Source organism: Canis lupus, chromosome 4 (assembly GCF_003254725.2).
Source record: "Canis lupus dingo isolate Sandy chromosome 4, ASM325472v2, whole genome shotgun sequence".
Lineage (NCBI taxonomy): Eukaryota > Metazoa > Chordata > Mammalia > Carnivora > Canidae > Canis > Canis lupus.
In genome coordinates, this window is record NC_064246.1 from 75,412,910 (window position 1) to 75,428,749 (window position 15,840).

A 15,840-nucleotide genomic window follows, 5' to 3' on the forward strand; every position below is an offset into this window, starting at 1 on the left:
CACGTGACGGGGCGTGGCCTCGCCGCCGAAACCAACACCGAAACCCTTTCCAGGGCCTTAAAGGGACCGGCCCTCGTCCTGAGCCGGTCCCTTGAGAGTGAGATGCTCTGCAGATGGCGTCTCACCTGTGAGTGGATGAGGGCACGAATGAAACGGGAAGGAGCAACATTGAGCTTTGCACGTGTTCCACAAATATTTCTTTTTTTTTTTTAAAGATTTTATTTATTTATGAGAGACACGGAGAGAGAGGCAGAGACACAGGCAGAGGGAGAAGCAGGCTCCCTGCAGGAACCCGATGCAGGACTCGATCCCAGGACCCCGGGATCACGCCCTGGGCCTGGGCCGAAGGCAGGCGCTAAACCTCTGAGCCACCCGGGCTGCCCAAATGTTTCTTGTACTAAAGTGAAATGTCCATACTGAAAAAGCCCATTTTATGGCCCTTACCCCCATCCCCAGTATTTAACTCTGGTTTGTAAAATCCGAAGGAAATAGGCCAAAGTCACACATTCAATTCCAGAAAGTATAAGAAATCTTAACAGAAGTCCTTGGCCACACACACCCTTATGTTTAAACTGATTCCTAGAGGTAGTTCGCAGAAGACAAGAGAAATCTATAGCACAAGCAAGAACACGGCCAAGAGATTATTTGAGTGTATGTTTAATGAATGCCTACTCTAGCCAAGAATATATATAAAGCTTTATTTATCCAACACACATTTATCAAGCACCCACTATGTGCCAGGCACTGCATGAGGCACTTTGCATACATTACTCATCTTAACAAGCACTTTCCAAAGTAGGAATAATTAATTACTCTATTTCCTAATGAAGAAAAACCAAGGTTCAACAAGGCTGAATAAGCATCTGGAGGTTATACAGGGAGTGAGTCACGATTCAAACGCCCCGCTGCCTGACTCACACTACTGCAGACGGAGGGAGAATGCAAAAGTTCTTATCCCTTTCCCGTTCATGCAGCATCAGGCTAGATAACCACTTTCAAAAAATGAAACACTTACTGTATAATTCCTTTTATATGATGTTCCCCAAAAAAGGCAAAAATAATCTATGGGGATCTAGGTCAGGTTACCCCCAGGGGATATCACTTCAAGCATGAAGGAATCTGCTAGGATGCTGAATACGTCTTGGTCTGGGTGACAGTGACACAGGTGTACACAGATGTAAGATTTCACTTAATATTTGTACATTTCACAATACACAAGATACACTTCAATGAGAAAGTTGAAAAGGTAAAAAGTACTTAATTTGTAAAAAAAAAAAAAAAAAAAAAAAAAGAACATACTTAACAGCCACTGTTCTAGCATGGTTGCTTGCTAGCCTAGAGCTTGCATGCCCAAAGGAAGTTTGGGGAGCTCCCTCATCAACACTATGGCCCGCTGACCAGAGTTCCCTTGAGGCCAACAGTGCCCTAGGGCATTGTGGGGGGCATTGTGGTTGTACTGAACTCAATACTGGGGTAACTAGAGGATCACTGGGCTTCCCAGGCCCTGAAAGCCATGAATGTGGCTCTCCCTGGAAACCTGGGGCTGGCTGAGAAGGGACAGGGTGCAGAGTTCTGGCTGTAGCCTTCTGCCACCCAACCTCTCCTCCTTCTTCTCCACAATAGGGTTACAACTCTCTTTGCTCAAATGCAAGAAACGGTCCAAAGGTCCTTCTCCAGTTTATGCACTCATTCAATAAACATGTGTTTGGCACTGACTATATGTTATCACTATTCTAAGTACTGGGAATGCAGGAATAAACAAGATTGATAGGGCTGCTGTAAACACATGAAACAGCATAAATAAGCAAACATTTTTCAGATATGTGCTATGAAAAAAAAGAAAAACAGTCTGTATGGATGATGCCATACAGACTGCTAGGTGAGGTTAATTTAGATATGATTCGGGATGAAATGGAACTACTTGGGCTTGGACCTGAATGAAAAGGGATAACAGGACTAAAAATGTTGGTGCTGGAGGTTTCTTTCTTTCTTTCTTTCTTTCTTTCTTTCTTTCTTTCTTTCTTTCTTTTTTTAAGATTGATTGATTGATTTGGGAGCGAGCTGGTGCACATGTGCAAGCAGGAGGAGCCCAGGAGCTGGGGGGCGTAGGTTAGAGAGAATCTCGAGCAGTCTCTGTGCTGAGCACGGAGCCAGATACAGGGCTCCATCTCACCACCTTGAGATCATGACCTGAGTCCAGATCAAGAGTCGGCCACTTAACCAACTTTGCCACCCAGGCTCCCTGGTGCTGGGGGTTTCTTTTTTTTTTTTTTTTTAATTTTTTTTTTCCAATTTTCATTTATTTATGATAGAGAGAGAGAGAGAGGCAGAGACACAGGCAGAGGGATAAGCAGGCTCCATGCACCGGGATGTCAAAGAAACCAAAAGCCCTAAGGTCCGGACAAGTGTGAAGATCAAAAAATTCACTTGATGTAGAAGCCCATCAGAGACCATGGGCTACAAGAGATATGGCCCACATGACAGCTACCCAGGCTCAGTGCTAGGAATGCCCAAGTCCTAGGAAATGCTGGCTCTACAGAGCTGCAGGGGCCCAGTTCTGACTTTTCTCCAGGATCCAAGACAGCACTTCTGCTTTTTCCTTACTCATGATTACTAATCAATGCCAAGGAATCCCACAGCTTCCCTCCAGAGGTGTCTGTGCCAGAGAAATGGATCTGTGTTAGCCAAGCTGTTGTGTTTTGAGATATCGATGTACATGAAATAGCGCAAGGCTCTGTATAATTGTCAAATGACAGCTACTGCCACAAATACTATAAAATTCCACAGATAGCTGGGCCTCCAGATTGGAATGAACTGGAAACACTTTGAAGAGAAAGACAGTCTTAAGCTTGACCTGGGAGGATGAGAGAGAACATGTGGAGTGAGAAAAGAGGAACACTCTGCAAGGTGTGACCACAAAATGACTAATGCACATTGAGAAATTACGAATATCAATCAATTGGAGTAGAGTCGGCACAGAGGAAGAGTAAGAAATTCTTCGGAAAAGTAGGATGAAGCCAAATGGGAAAAGGCCCTAAATGAAGTCCAAGGAGTTTGGATTATCCCTTATGAAAAAAAGGCAGTGAAGTGTGGAAGATTTTTGAGCCAGGGCAGTTAAAATGATTGGGAATGTCTGGAATGATATGAACATAGGGTTGAAGAATGAAAAAAAGTGCTAGAGGCTAGAAACACTGTCAAGGAGGTTTCTCTGATTCCTAAAATAAGAAGTGATACATTTCTAGAATATCAAAGTGACTCTCTATGGGCTCGGCCCCTGCTGAGCTCTCTGTGCTCATGTCTGAGTCCAACAGAGAGACCACCAGAAGTAATAAGGAGAAGAAAGAGCTGTTCTAAACTTAAACCCACTGGGTCCAAGTGACTTTGCTTTAAACCCATTTGCCTGCATTAAATACAGAGGAAACAGAGTCAACCTTCCTTCTTTATGATTATGGTACCACTGTGAAATTGTGCGGCCTCAAGGTGACTACCAAAAAATAAACTCCGAGGGCCTCAGTGTATAAGAGAGGACACAGTACCCAGGACAGAGCAGAGGCCATGACCCCAGCAGAGCAACACTTGGTAAAAAATAGTACTCAGCAGATATCACCCGGCCCTGAGTCAACCTCACTCCCTATAAGTAGAACAGAGATATGCATTCTCAGGGCCACCCTAGCAGGAAACATGGTTCAGAATCTCCAAACATGAAGAAGAACAGCAGGTAGAAGAATGGCAAAGGAGCTGCAGAATCCTAGAGAAGCTCAAAATTATAGGCCTGAGATGCCATGGAAGGGTTGAGGGGGCAGGGAATGGTTGGGACTATATATGGAGCAAGGAGATCAGTGGTTCCCATCCACCCCATCACACAGGAGAAGGGAGCTGTATCTTCTCTGGAGAAGCTGGAGGGAGTATGTATGGCCTGTGTGAAGGGTTTGAGGAACAAGCTGAATTCAGAAGCTGCGTCTAAGTCTGAACACTCCAGTGAAACATCTGTCTCCAGACCCTTTCCCTTCTAGGATTATTTGACTTTTAAAAGATTAAATGTAAACAAAAATACAAGTTAGTTCCTTAAAAATATATATTTTGTGGGGTGCCTGGGTGGTTCATTAGGCTAAGCATCTGACTCTTGATTTTGCCTCAGATCATGATCTTGGGGTCGTGAGATCGAGCCCCATGACAGGCTATCCACTGACCCGGAGTCTGCTTAAGATTCTCTCTACCCTCTTAGGGTCTTCACTGAGTCTGAGAATTTAATTGACATAAGATAGATAAAGAGGAGAAAAGCATACAAAAAAAAATTTAATGCAAGTTTCGCCTGGCACTGCGGCCCACAGAAGGAAATGAAGACTCAAAGTAGTCGCAAAACCTACAAGCCTTTATATTAGGTTGAAGTAGAGGCAATTGTGGAAAAGTAACTCAGTTATGTGGGGAGGCTAAAGAAAGATAAGAATTTGAACAGGGCCTATTTGTACAGAATTCTCTCAGTCTCAACATCCTGTCTTGATAAGAACGTTACTTTCCTTCTGGTTTGGGAAAGACATCGTCCATATGGGGGTTTTATCTTCTGCATTTAGTTAGAAAAGGGGGGATAGTCAGTGTCATTCTTGTACCTGATGGGTTTTTTTTTTTTTAAGTACGTTTAGCTCAAAATAGTTTTGATATCAATTTCAAGGCATATTCTGGAATGACATATTTGGTCTCCTTCAAAATCTTGCTTACTATTCTAGGTAAATCCAGCACCAATACATATAAATACAGCGTCCTCAGCGTCTCCATTCCCTCCCCCTTTAACAAAAGTTTTCATTCAGTTTCTGTGTCACTGAGCGAACTGGGCGATATGCCTGCAGCCGGTTTGGATTTCGATTCTCTGAGCTCTGGGAGGAGGAGAACTGTTAAGGAAGTATGAATTTTTAGAAGCAGGGAAATGTGAGGTTTTGCATGCAAATGTAGTTGGCTGTTTTCTTGGGTTTTGAAACTTGGTGAAACTGTTAGCAAATCCTTGAAAATAAGTGACTTCCACTTTTTAAAAAAATATGCATATAATTCAAAACAGTAATAAAAATCAATGTTTACATGTAGGTGAAAGAGGAAGGAAGTTTTTTTTATTTACAGCAAAATAGGACTGTGGTTGTTTTCAAATAATAGGAGGGAGGTGAATTCATGTACCTTTGTACAGAACGGGGTGGGAAATTGCTCCTTTTTTAAAAAAAAGTTGTTTCTTTATTGTAAGTAATCTCTACTCCCAATGTGGGGCTCAAACTCACAACCCCAAGATCAAGAGCCACAAGCTCCTTGGACTGAGCCAGCCAAGCGTCCTGGGAATTGTTCCTTTTATAGGAAAAGTCCCAGAGGGAATCTTTGGATTTTTGGATCTTTGGAATCTTTGGATGTGAACGGACCCCCTTCCTCACTCCAGGTCTTGCTCTGGAAGAAGTGGGTGATACAAACTGAGCTGAATTTGGAGTATCTGTAGGTAGACAGAAAGGGAGGCGCTTTGGGGAGCAGAGATGAGAAGAGAAAAGAAAGAGTGAGGGAACCAGTTTATTTGCCCTGGAAGACCAGAGCTTGAGGACGAGACAGATGGGAGAAATTCCTAGAGCCCTGGAGGGGGTAGGGGTGGACTTTTCAGTGATTCCCTGCCATGCACGGCCCTGCGAACACCTCTGTTACTCATTGCTTCCAAAACTTTAGAAGAAGATTTGTTGAGGCGGCAAGATATTATTTTGAAATGTTACCCGGAGTAGTGCCCATTCCCCACACTTCCCACTTTCTGACCCTTACCCTTTCCTGACTTCCCACTTCCCCAGCTACAGCATTCCATGAGGAGCAGGATGTTAAAGCAGAGTACTGGGCTGTGTTCTGGGCTTTTGACTTTTAAAGTCTTAGGATTCCATCCAAACCACAGTGAGATACCACTTTATACCAGTAAGAATGTAAGAATGTCTAAAATGAACAAGACAGGAAACAACAAATGTTGGCAAGGATGTAGAGAAAGGGGACCCCTCTTGCACTGTTGGTGGAAAGGCAAGATGCTTCAGCCTCTCTGGAAAACAGTGTGGAGGCTCCTCAAGAAATTAAAAACAGAGCTATCCTACGACCCAGCAATTGCACTACTGGGTATTTATCCCAAAGATACAGATGTAGTGAAATGACCTGCACCTCAAGGTTCACCGCAGCAATGTCTGCAATAACCAAACTGGAAGGAGCCACGATGTCCTTCAACAGATGAATGGATAAAGAAGATGTGGTCTATATACACAATGGAATATTACTCAGCCATCAGAAAGGATGAATACCTACCATTTGCTACGACGTAGATGGAGCTGGAGGGTAAGGGAAAGGAGGGAAACTGAGCAGGGAAAAATTAGAGAGGAAGACAAACCATGAGAAACTCCTAACTCTGGGAAACAAACAAAGTGTTGCAGAAAGGAAGGAGGGTGGGGAGATGGAGTGACTGGGTGACGAGCACTAAGGAGGGCACTTGATGGCATGGCATGAGCACTGGGTGTTATACTATATGTTGGCAAATTGAATTTAAATAAAATATTAAAAAATAAAATAAAAAGGGAAAAATTTTTAATGAAATCTTAGGATTCCAGGCATATATTATAGATTTAAAACAATATGTAATTAGTCAAATCCTGTTCTTTCTGTCCCTACTCCAACCCCCTGGAGATGTTCTCCAGATTATGGAAAGGGAGAGCCAGAGAGAAATGAGATAAAAGTTATCTTTGGTGTCTTTGAGAAGGACTCCTGTGTCCTGTTTCCAGACCAGCCCTGGGGGAAGATCCCCAGAGAATTTGAGGATCTGAGAGCAAAGCAAACCAGGGACTTGCTAGCCAGGTGGGAAGGCTCCCAGAAGTCCTCTGTACCCCACATGGTGTAGGGACATCTGTGTGCCAAGAAGGGCAGGCCTACGCCAGCCTCACTCATTTCCCGGGCCCACCAAGGTGCCGCAGGACTCAGCAGAATGTTTTCCTCACTTGCCAAGAGTTGTCCGGATGTGGTGCTGACAACCAGCAGATCTGTGGAGGCCTTGCAGTAAGGGCAAGGAGATCCCACCAGCCGTGATCGGAATAGACTGCACAGAACAAAGGACATCTCAACAAACACCAGTGTGAAGAAGCAAGAAAGACAAGAATCAGACATGACCACTCTTAACTGAAGACCTTGCATGGGCAGATGGGGGAAATAGGCTGGATCCCACCACCACCACTCTTGATGCTCTGGCAGCATAAGCCCACCCCACCCCTGCACAGAATTTAGAAGGGGAGAAAGTAGGAAGGGGAGAAATCGGGGGTTTAACCTGAAATTGGCCAGGATGAAGTTTCTGCCACTAGATGGAATGAATAGTGACTGAAACGCAATCATAGAAAACCTCCCTGGTCAAGAGGATCTAGGCTAAAATAGGGAACCAGACCACAGCACAGAATGATTAGACCTTCAGAATATTTTTAGACAACTTAGCAAGACTACTGGAGATCCTGCAGCAAGTGAAGTGACAACCATTCCATCTAAATATTAAAGTATTGGGGTCTTTGGATATCTAGAGGTCTCAGGAACACCTAGGAGGGGGCATCTGGATCATGCATGCAGATGAGGAAAGAAGTGCAAGTGAGCCCGGGGCACCCTTTGGTGCAAGGATGCTGGACAAGTGGGAAGGGGGAGGGTACAACATGACACGGTGGTGCACCCTCTCCCTAAGAGGAGACACTGGAAATATCTATCTTCGCCGGCTACAAGCTACATCCCTCAGAGGAAGAACAGTGAGAAAAAACTTCACAGGCTTTGAGGAAGATGGAAAAAGTAGTTTTCTTTCTCCTTTTCCTATCCTGCTAAGAGTCTGGGAACTTAGATCTAGAGACAGGGAGGGAAGGAACTAGTGAGAATATTCACCCAATGGGGGCATCTGGGTGACTCAGTGGTTGAGCATCTGTCTTTGATTCAAATCCTGATCCCAGGGTCCCGGGATTGAGTCCTGCATCAGGCTCCCCATGGGGAGCCTGCTTCTCCTTCTGCCTATGTCTCTGCCTCTCTCTCTGTGTCTCTCATGAATAAATAAATATTTTTTAAAAAAAGAATATTCACCCAATGTCATGCAGGCCTGGCTTCAGGGAGACCTAACACCAGATTAAAAAAAAAAAAAAAAAAAGCCAACAGCAATCAAAAGCAAAGAGTAAAATTCCTCCTCTGTGGACAGCTAGAGACCAAAATGGACAAACTGATAGGAATGTGAGGTGAGAGGGAGGGTTTTGTTTGCTCCTGAATGTGTGGGGCTGTGCCCTTCTGCCACGAATTTTCTTCTACCAAACAGGGTACTACAGGCTTTTTTTTTTTCCTATTTATCTGCTGAAATTAACTTTCATAGTAGAACATTAAAAAGTTAATAATTTATAGTTCCCAAAGTTTAATACTTCTCACTCAAGTAATTATAAATAAATATGAATTATATGTAAGGTCATATGCAAAGAGCAACAGGAATATATTTAAGGAGGCTATTTAAATACAAACTGCTAAGCATTTTTTCCCCTAGGGTGGCTTTTCCGAACTTGGTAGTAGAGCTATTCTTAGATCAAACTTTCATTAGAAATGCTACATCACCTTTTATAGAAGAATGCATTTTATAATGACAAAAATATACATACCGTTTTTACTGGGTGAATAGCGTAACTCCTCTTACTACCTATACCTGACATATTGAATACCCTATAAAATGGTGTAGTTTCTAGTAAATATGCCATAACTTACATCCAAATGAATATTTTCCCCTTCAGAAGTCTTCTTAGAAGCTATGCGATTATCACAATGACTCTGACATTGGTCAGAGTTAACTTTCAGAACTCTGTTTTGAGAATAGCTGTCAGAGCTTAAAGCATGGTCTTTTATTTGTCCCTGGTAACGGGAAATATTTAGCATTTGAGGTCAATTTTTATTTGTTAAGAGCAAAAGAAGTCTCAGATCCATGATTATATGAGTCATTAAAACATTCATAATAAAATGATATCCTTATATGGATGACTAACTGGCCCTGGTGGCAACCCCCACCCCTCAAAAAAAGAAGAATTCCAGCATAAATGTGGTATCACTGAACAAGTATATAACCTCCCAAGGAGACTACCACGGAGGACTGTTCATTTAGGTGTTGTATTGCTTAGTCAAACTTTTTTGGAGGGCTCCATACTTAACATGCATCCTATGTTGCCTTTGATAATCAATGAAACCAATATGAGGGACGCCTGGGTGGCTCAGCGGTTGAGCATCTGCCTTTGGTTCAGGGCGTGATCCTAGAGTCCAGGGATCAAGCTCCACATCGGGCTTCCTGCATGGAGCTTGCTTCTCCTTCTGCCTGTGTCTCTGCCTATTTCTCTGTGTCTCTCTTGAATAAATAAATAAAACCTTAAAAAGAAAAAAAGAAGAAATAGAGAAAAAAAGAAAGAAAGAAACCAATAAGAAAATCCAATCCAAGCATTTTCCTCTTTACCTAGGGCCCAACCCTAGTGTTTACCTGGCTGATTGGCCATCACACCCTAGGAAGACTGTCTATACGCACAGCATGAGCCATATCGGCCAACAGGGTAGCATAGTGACTGAAATGACAATCAAATACTGTCATAGTCTCTGCTGAAACAAGAACTCCATCTGCCACAGCCCTGTTAAGCCACTTAACCAGAGACTGAAGGGCTGAGTGATGCCTGCATTGAGAAACCCAACTAATCTAGTGAATACCTCTGAATAATGGAGTTCAGGGTAGCTATGTAGGATATTGGATCTGGACCATCACAGAAACCTACAGATCAGGGTCCACACGGCAATGCTACTTTATCTTATTTAGAATTGTGGTCTTTCATGAACAGAAATCTCACAGAGGAAGACATAGACATGGCCAACATGCACATGAGAAAATGCTCTGCATCACTTGCCATCAGGGAAATACAAATCAAAACCACAATGAGATACCACCTCACACCAGTGAGAATGGGGAAAATTAACAAGGCAGGAAACAACAAATGTTGGAGAGGATGTGGAGAAAAGGGAACCCTCATACACTGTTGGTGGGAATGTGAACTGGTGCAGCCACTCTGGAAAACTGTGTGGAGGTTCCTCAAACAGTTAAAAATAGACCTGCCCTACGACCCAGCAATTGCACTGCTGGGGATTTACCCCAAAGATACAGATGCAGTGAAACGCCGGGACACCTGCACCCCGATGTTTATAGCAGCAATGGCCACGATAGCCAAACTGTGGAAGGAGCCTCGGTGTCCAACGAAAGATGAATGGATAAAGAAGATGTGGTTTATGTATACAATGGAATATTACTCAGCTATTAGAAATGACAAATACCCACCATTTGCTTCAACGTGGATGGAACTGGAGGGTATTATGCTGAGTGAAGTAAGCCAGTCGGAGAAGGACAAACATTATATGTTCTCATTCATTTGGGGAATATAAATAATAGTGAAAGGGAATATAAGGGAAGGGGGAAGAAATGTGTGAGAAATATCAGAAAGGGAGACAGAACGTAAAGACTGCTAACTCTGGGAAACGAACTAGGGGTGTTGGAAGGGGAGGAGGGCGGGGGGTGGGAGTGAATGTGTGACGGGCACTGGGGGTTATTCTGTATGTTAGTAAATTGAACACCAATAAAAAATAAATAAATAAATAAAAAAAATCAAATACAAAAAAAAAAAGAATTGTGGTCTTTTTACATCACTCTATCTTTAGTAAATACATGTTGTTCAAAAGCAGTCAACTTCTTACTTTCAGTTTCAAACATTTAACTATGATTGAGGAATCAAGATAGATATATAGATTCTGGTATCTCTCTCTGTTTGTTAAAAGTTCTACTTTTTAATAACACCTTAGGTGGACATATGTGCTTCAGTGACTTCTGCAAGGTTGTTAGGCCTAGACTGCAAGCTTAAATAGTTTGGAAAGCTAAAATAAATTAAATTAAATATTAATTAAATTAAATATTTGGAGTTACATAGAAGCACATCTAACTATGTCAGACTGGAACATAGAAAAAAATAAGGAGGGGTTGGCTCAGTCAGTGGTCAGTGGAGCGTGCAACTTGTAATCTCAGGGTTGTGGGTTCCAGCCCGATGCTGAGTGTAAAGATTACTTAAAAATAAAACCTTAAAAAAAAAAAAAAAAAGCCAAATAAGGAAAACAGGAACCTACACACAGAGGGACATAGCAAGGTGAAGAAATCAGTGACATCATCTTTATTTTAATTATTTTTAATGGAAAACATGAATGAACAATTTTAAATGATTTAAAATTTAAATGACTTAAAAGTCATTGTAAATGATTCCTCTCCAGATATTTTTTCTATTTATTCTCTAAAAGAACTTCAACTGTTATAACCATTGGCAATTTCAACAACTCTGCTGTTTTACTTCTCTGCTTTTTCTTGTTCTTCGCCATTGCTCAAGATTTACCTTTAAAGAAACTTCTGGAGACCCCTTACCGCATTAGATTCTGCAAAAGTATATTCTCAGATTACTAATGTCTCTTCCTGGAAAATCTAGATCTTTTTTTAAGATGAGATGTCTTCTATGAAACTGAATGGTTCTTCTCCAGTATAGTTTTGTTATAAAACTTGCCTATTTTAAACACACTACACAAATTTACATCTATTTAGGTTATTTTTGCAATTTTTATTAATTCTTTGCTATTCAGACCCAGAACTGGTTTACTGGTTTATTCCTAGTACCTGTGGATGTACAATGTTCATTTGGAAATAGAGTCTTTGCACATGTGATCCAATTAAGATGAGATCATACTAAATTACAGCAGGCTGTAAATCCAAGAACTGGTGTCTTTATAAGAGAAAAGAGACGGAGATTTGGATACAGAGAAATGGAGAAGAAAGCCATGTGATGACCTCGGCAGAAACTGGAATGAAGTGTCTACAAGCCAATGGCCAAGAGATTGCTGGAAGGCACAGAAGCTAGGAAAAGGCAAGGAAGTATTATTCTTCCCTGAAGCCATCACAGGTAGCATGACTCCGCTGACACCTTGATCTTGGACTTCTAGCTCCAAAACTATGAGAGAATACATTTCTGTTGTTTCAAGCCAGCCAGTTTGTAATAATTTGTTAAGGCGACCCTGGGACACCAGCATCACACAGCTGGTGAGTAAAGGGACCAGGGTTTGCTCTCAAATGCCTGCATCCCAAATATCAAGCACAACCCATAGTCCATGCTCTCAAGGGTGGTATTTGTTGTTACTTGATTCCCAAACCTACTCAGGGTTGCTCCAGACTTCATAAGCTAAGTAGAAGTATTAAGCCTGCAGAATTCAAGGTAAGAGTTACAGGTGCCCAAACTCCGTGTTATTGTCACTCAGAATTGACACATGGTGGCTGTATAGGGTGACAGAAAGAATGCTGAAGAGCCAAGTGCAGAGACCAATCGTGATATCCACCAGAATAGGGCTAGGGCAAGTCATTTCACCTCTCTGCCTCTCAGTTTCCTGCTCTGTCAGCAGTCGAACTAAGTATTCCATGTGATTCCAGACAACTGTGTAGCCAGCTGGCTGGACCCACTGACCCACCATGGGCTGTTTTTATTTTCACTTTTGTTCCTCCATTGGGTCTGCAAGTTTTATTTTGATTATTCATTTTTTAAAATGTTTTATCACCAGATTGGTCACATTCACATTTAAAGATTTCTTTCTTGTATCTCTCTGTTCATTCCTAGGCATCAGAAATTAAAATAATGGAACTATTTTGATTTCCATGCAGTGGCACAGTATTTCTTGCTCCTTCCGAGGTGACAGCAGCTCACACTTTTAAGGAGGGACCCAAGCCGGAACAATGCACTGGTAGCCACAGCAGGTGCAACAGCAGAACTGTTTCGAAATCAGAGCAATGAACCGTCTCCAAAATAAATATAGTTCAGTGATTAACTATTGAAACCATCCACCATGCAGAGTAATGTAAATACCCAAGTGGCTTGTTTTCCAGGATGACCTTTCTTTAAGAATGTAAAGTAGGCAAAAATGCATCTGCTTCTACAGCTGTGACTGAACAGAATCAAGCCAACTCCCCCAGTGACACATCCTGTCCAATCTGACAGGTGTGGAAAGTAGACATTCTTAGCTGTGAAGGACTATTTCACTTTGACTTGCCCTGCTTTGTGTGTGCCCAAAATAGTGCTATTTGTAAAGTGCTCTAAAATAAAAAATTAAATACAATTGAGGAACTTTCTAGGCACCCTCCTAAACACTGGTTCTGGTTCTTCTGTTGAGGCTCCAAGAGCGGAGGATTATGAAGAAGGTCACTGCATTCGAGAAGGATTCCACTCTCCCATGATTCTCTCCCAGACCTGGAGGTAGAGATCCCCGCAGACGCACAGCATCAAAATGACTTCCTTATGTCTTCCTAAATACACAGCCAGGATTGTTACCCATGTTATTATTGTTGTTGTTATCTTTGTCTTTTTTATTATTCCGGTGTAGGAGAATCTGATTTCCTGAGCTTCAATGTGAGATGTCCATGATTATATACACTTAACACACACATGCGCACACACATGAAATTGAGCTCTGAATTGATGAATAAACAAGTAATGTTTATTTAACTCTATAGGAGTTAAAATTAATAAATACTGAGTGAGTCCTATAACCAAGTACTCTCAGCAAGGTACTCTCAACAAAGTTTATTCTTTCAAAAAATAATTGATTCCAATTATGAAATAAATAAAGTCACAGGGATAAAAGGTACAGGGGATTCAGTCAATGGTATTGTAATAGCCTTGGATGGTGACAGATGGTAGCTACACTCGGGTTGAGCATAGTGTAACATCTAGTTATCGAATCATCTTGTTGTACACCTGAATCCAATGTAATGTTGTGTGTCCACTATACCTCAATTAAAAGTAAGTTAATAAATAATAATATTAAGGAAAAAAGATGATTGAATCCAGGACTAGAGTAGCAGTTAGAAGGTAATTAAAGTGACTGCTAACTGGATATGAGGTTTCATTTTGGGATGGTGAACATGTTCTGGAATTGGTGGTGATTATTGCACAACTTTATGAATATACTAAAAACCACTGAATTATACACTTTAAAGAGGTGAATTTTATGGTATGTGAATTGTATCTCAATTTCTTTAAAGATAGTTAAAGAGTAGCTAGTATGTGCCAAAGCCTGAGCTAGGCACTAGCCTTTTGAGCCACCTACTATGTGTCACACTCTTTACTAGGTCCTTTGCATTCATCCTCTTATTTAATCTGTATAACCTCCCTAGAGGGAGGGAGTTTTGGTACCCCATTTTACAGCTGAGGAAATGGATTCAGAGTCTCTTGCTTAAAATCACACATGTAAAATTAAGCAGAATCATGTGAAACTGCCATTTTGTAGGCTATTTTTGTGTTCAAACATCATCAGTTTCTTACAGCTCAATCTAATGAGTAGCTATATCTGTCCAAGTTCCTAACGGTGCACGTGGGAAAACCACTTTGGGGAGACGAGGCAATAAAGAACTATGAGACAGCCAGAGCCTAGCTCCCTGAATGACAGTGCACACCAGAAAGGGCTTCATGTGAACAATAAGCTTCTATTGCATGGAGCCACAGAGAACTTGAGTTTTGTCTGCTATCCCACTGGTACCACTTATCCTAACAAATATACCAGGGCTATGGAACTCCAGAGACTGTGTTCCTACCCACTGGTAATTTGCCTCTTTCAAGAAGTTTAGAGCCTGGTCACAGATACATGTACAACAGACTAGAATATACTAGAATCAAAGATAAAAACGGCTAAGTTCCATAAAGTGAAAGAAATGATAAATCATAGGGTTAATGTAATAGAGGACACACACACAAAAAAAAAAACCAGTGGGTTAGCCTTTTAGCCAGATCCTCCATCTTCCAGTAACACACCAAGATGACCAACAAGAAGATAAGAGGAAGGGCTCCGGCTATATGTTCTCTAGGCCTTTTGGAAAATAGATTTGTTCTTTCAGCTGCATCCATGCAAGTGTACAAGACAGGTGATACGGTGGCCATCAAGGGAGTGAACACTGTTCAAAATGAAATGCCCCACAAACGTTACCATGGCAAAACTGGAAAAGTCTACAATGGTACCCAGCATGCTGTTGGCATTGCTGTAAACAAACAAGTTAAGGGCAGGAGGCTTGCCAAGAGAATCGATGTGCGTAGTGAGCATATTAAGCACTCTAAGAGCAGAGATAGATTGCTGAAGCCTCTGAAGGAAAATGACCAGAAAAAGAAGGAAGCCAAAGAGAAGTTACTTGGGTTCAACTGAAGTGCCTGCTGGCTCCATCCAAGAAGCACACTTTGTGAGAACCAACAGAAAGGAGCTTAAGTTGCTGAAACCCACTCTCTACAAATTCATGGCATGATAAAGTGTGTAAAAAAAAAAAAAAAAAAAAGAGGGCAGTCTGGGTGGCTCAGCCGTTGAGCATCTGCCTTCGGCTCAGGTGGTGATCCCGGGGTCCTCGGATCCGGTCCCCGCATTGGGCTCCCTGCGTGGTGCCTGCTTCTCCCTCTGCCTGTGTCTCTGCCTCTCTCTGTGTGTCTCTCATGAATAAATAAATAAAACCTTTAAAAAAAAAAAAAAAAAAAAGGAGACCTCTAAACTGTAAAATGTTTCTCCTAGTTGAGAAGTGTGATAGCCCCTCCCCCAAAGAAATATTTAAAGCAAAAACAAAGAGAAAACAGTGGCTTCCCGAAACAAAGGGCTTATTCTTCCTACAAAGTAACAAGCATGGAAGTGTGCGAACTAGGCTGGAATGCTGTCTCCATGATTCCACCAGGGACCCCACATACATCTACCTTTCCACTCCGCCATCCTTAGCTTGTGGCCTTCAAG

General features: G+C 42.0%; 1 pseudogene; it reads left to right on the forward strand.

The window, feature by feature from the left end:
* The first annotated feature begins 7,673 nt into the window (after nucleotides 1–7,673).
* Nucleotides 7,674–15,370, forward strand: LOC112652639 (60S ribosomal protein L21-like; annotated as a pseudogene).
* The last annotated feature ends 470 nt before the right edge of the window (nucleotides 15,371–15,840 follow it).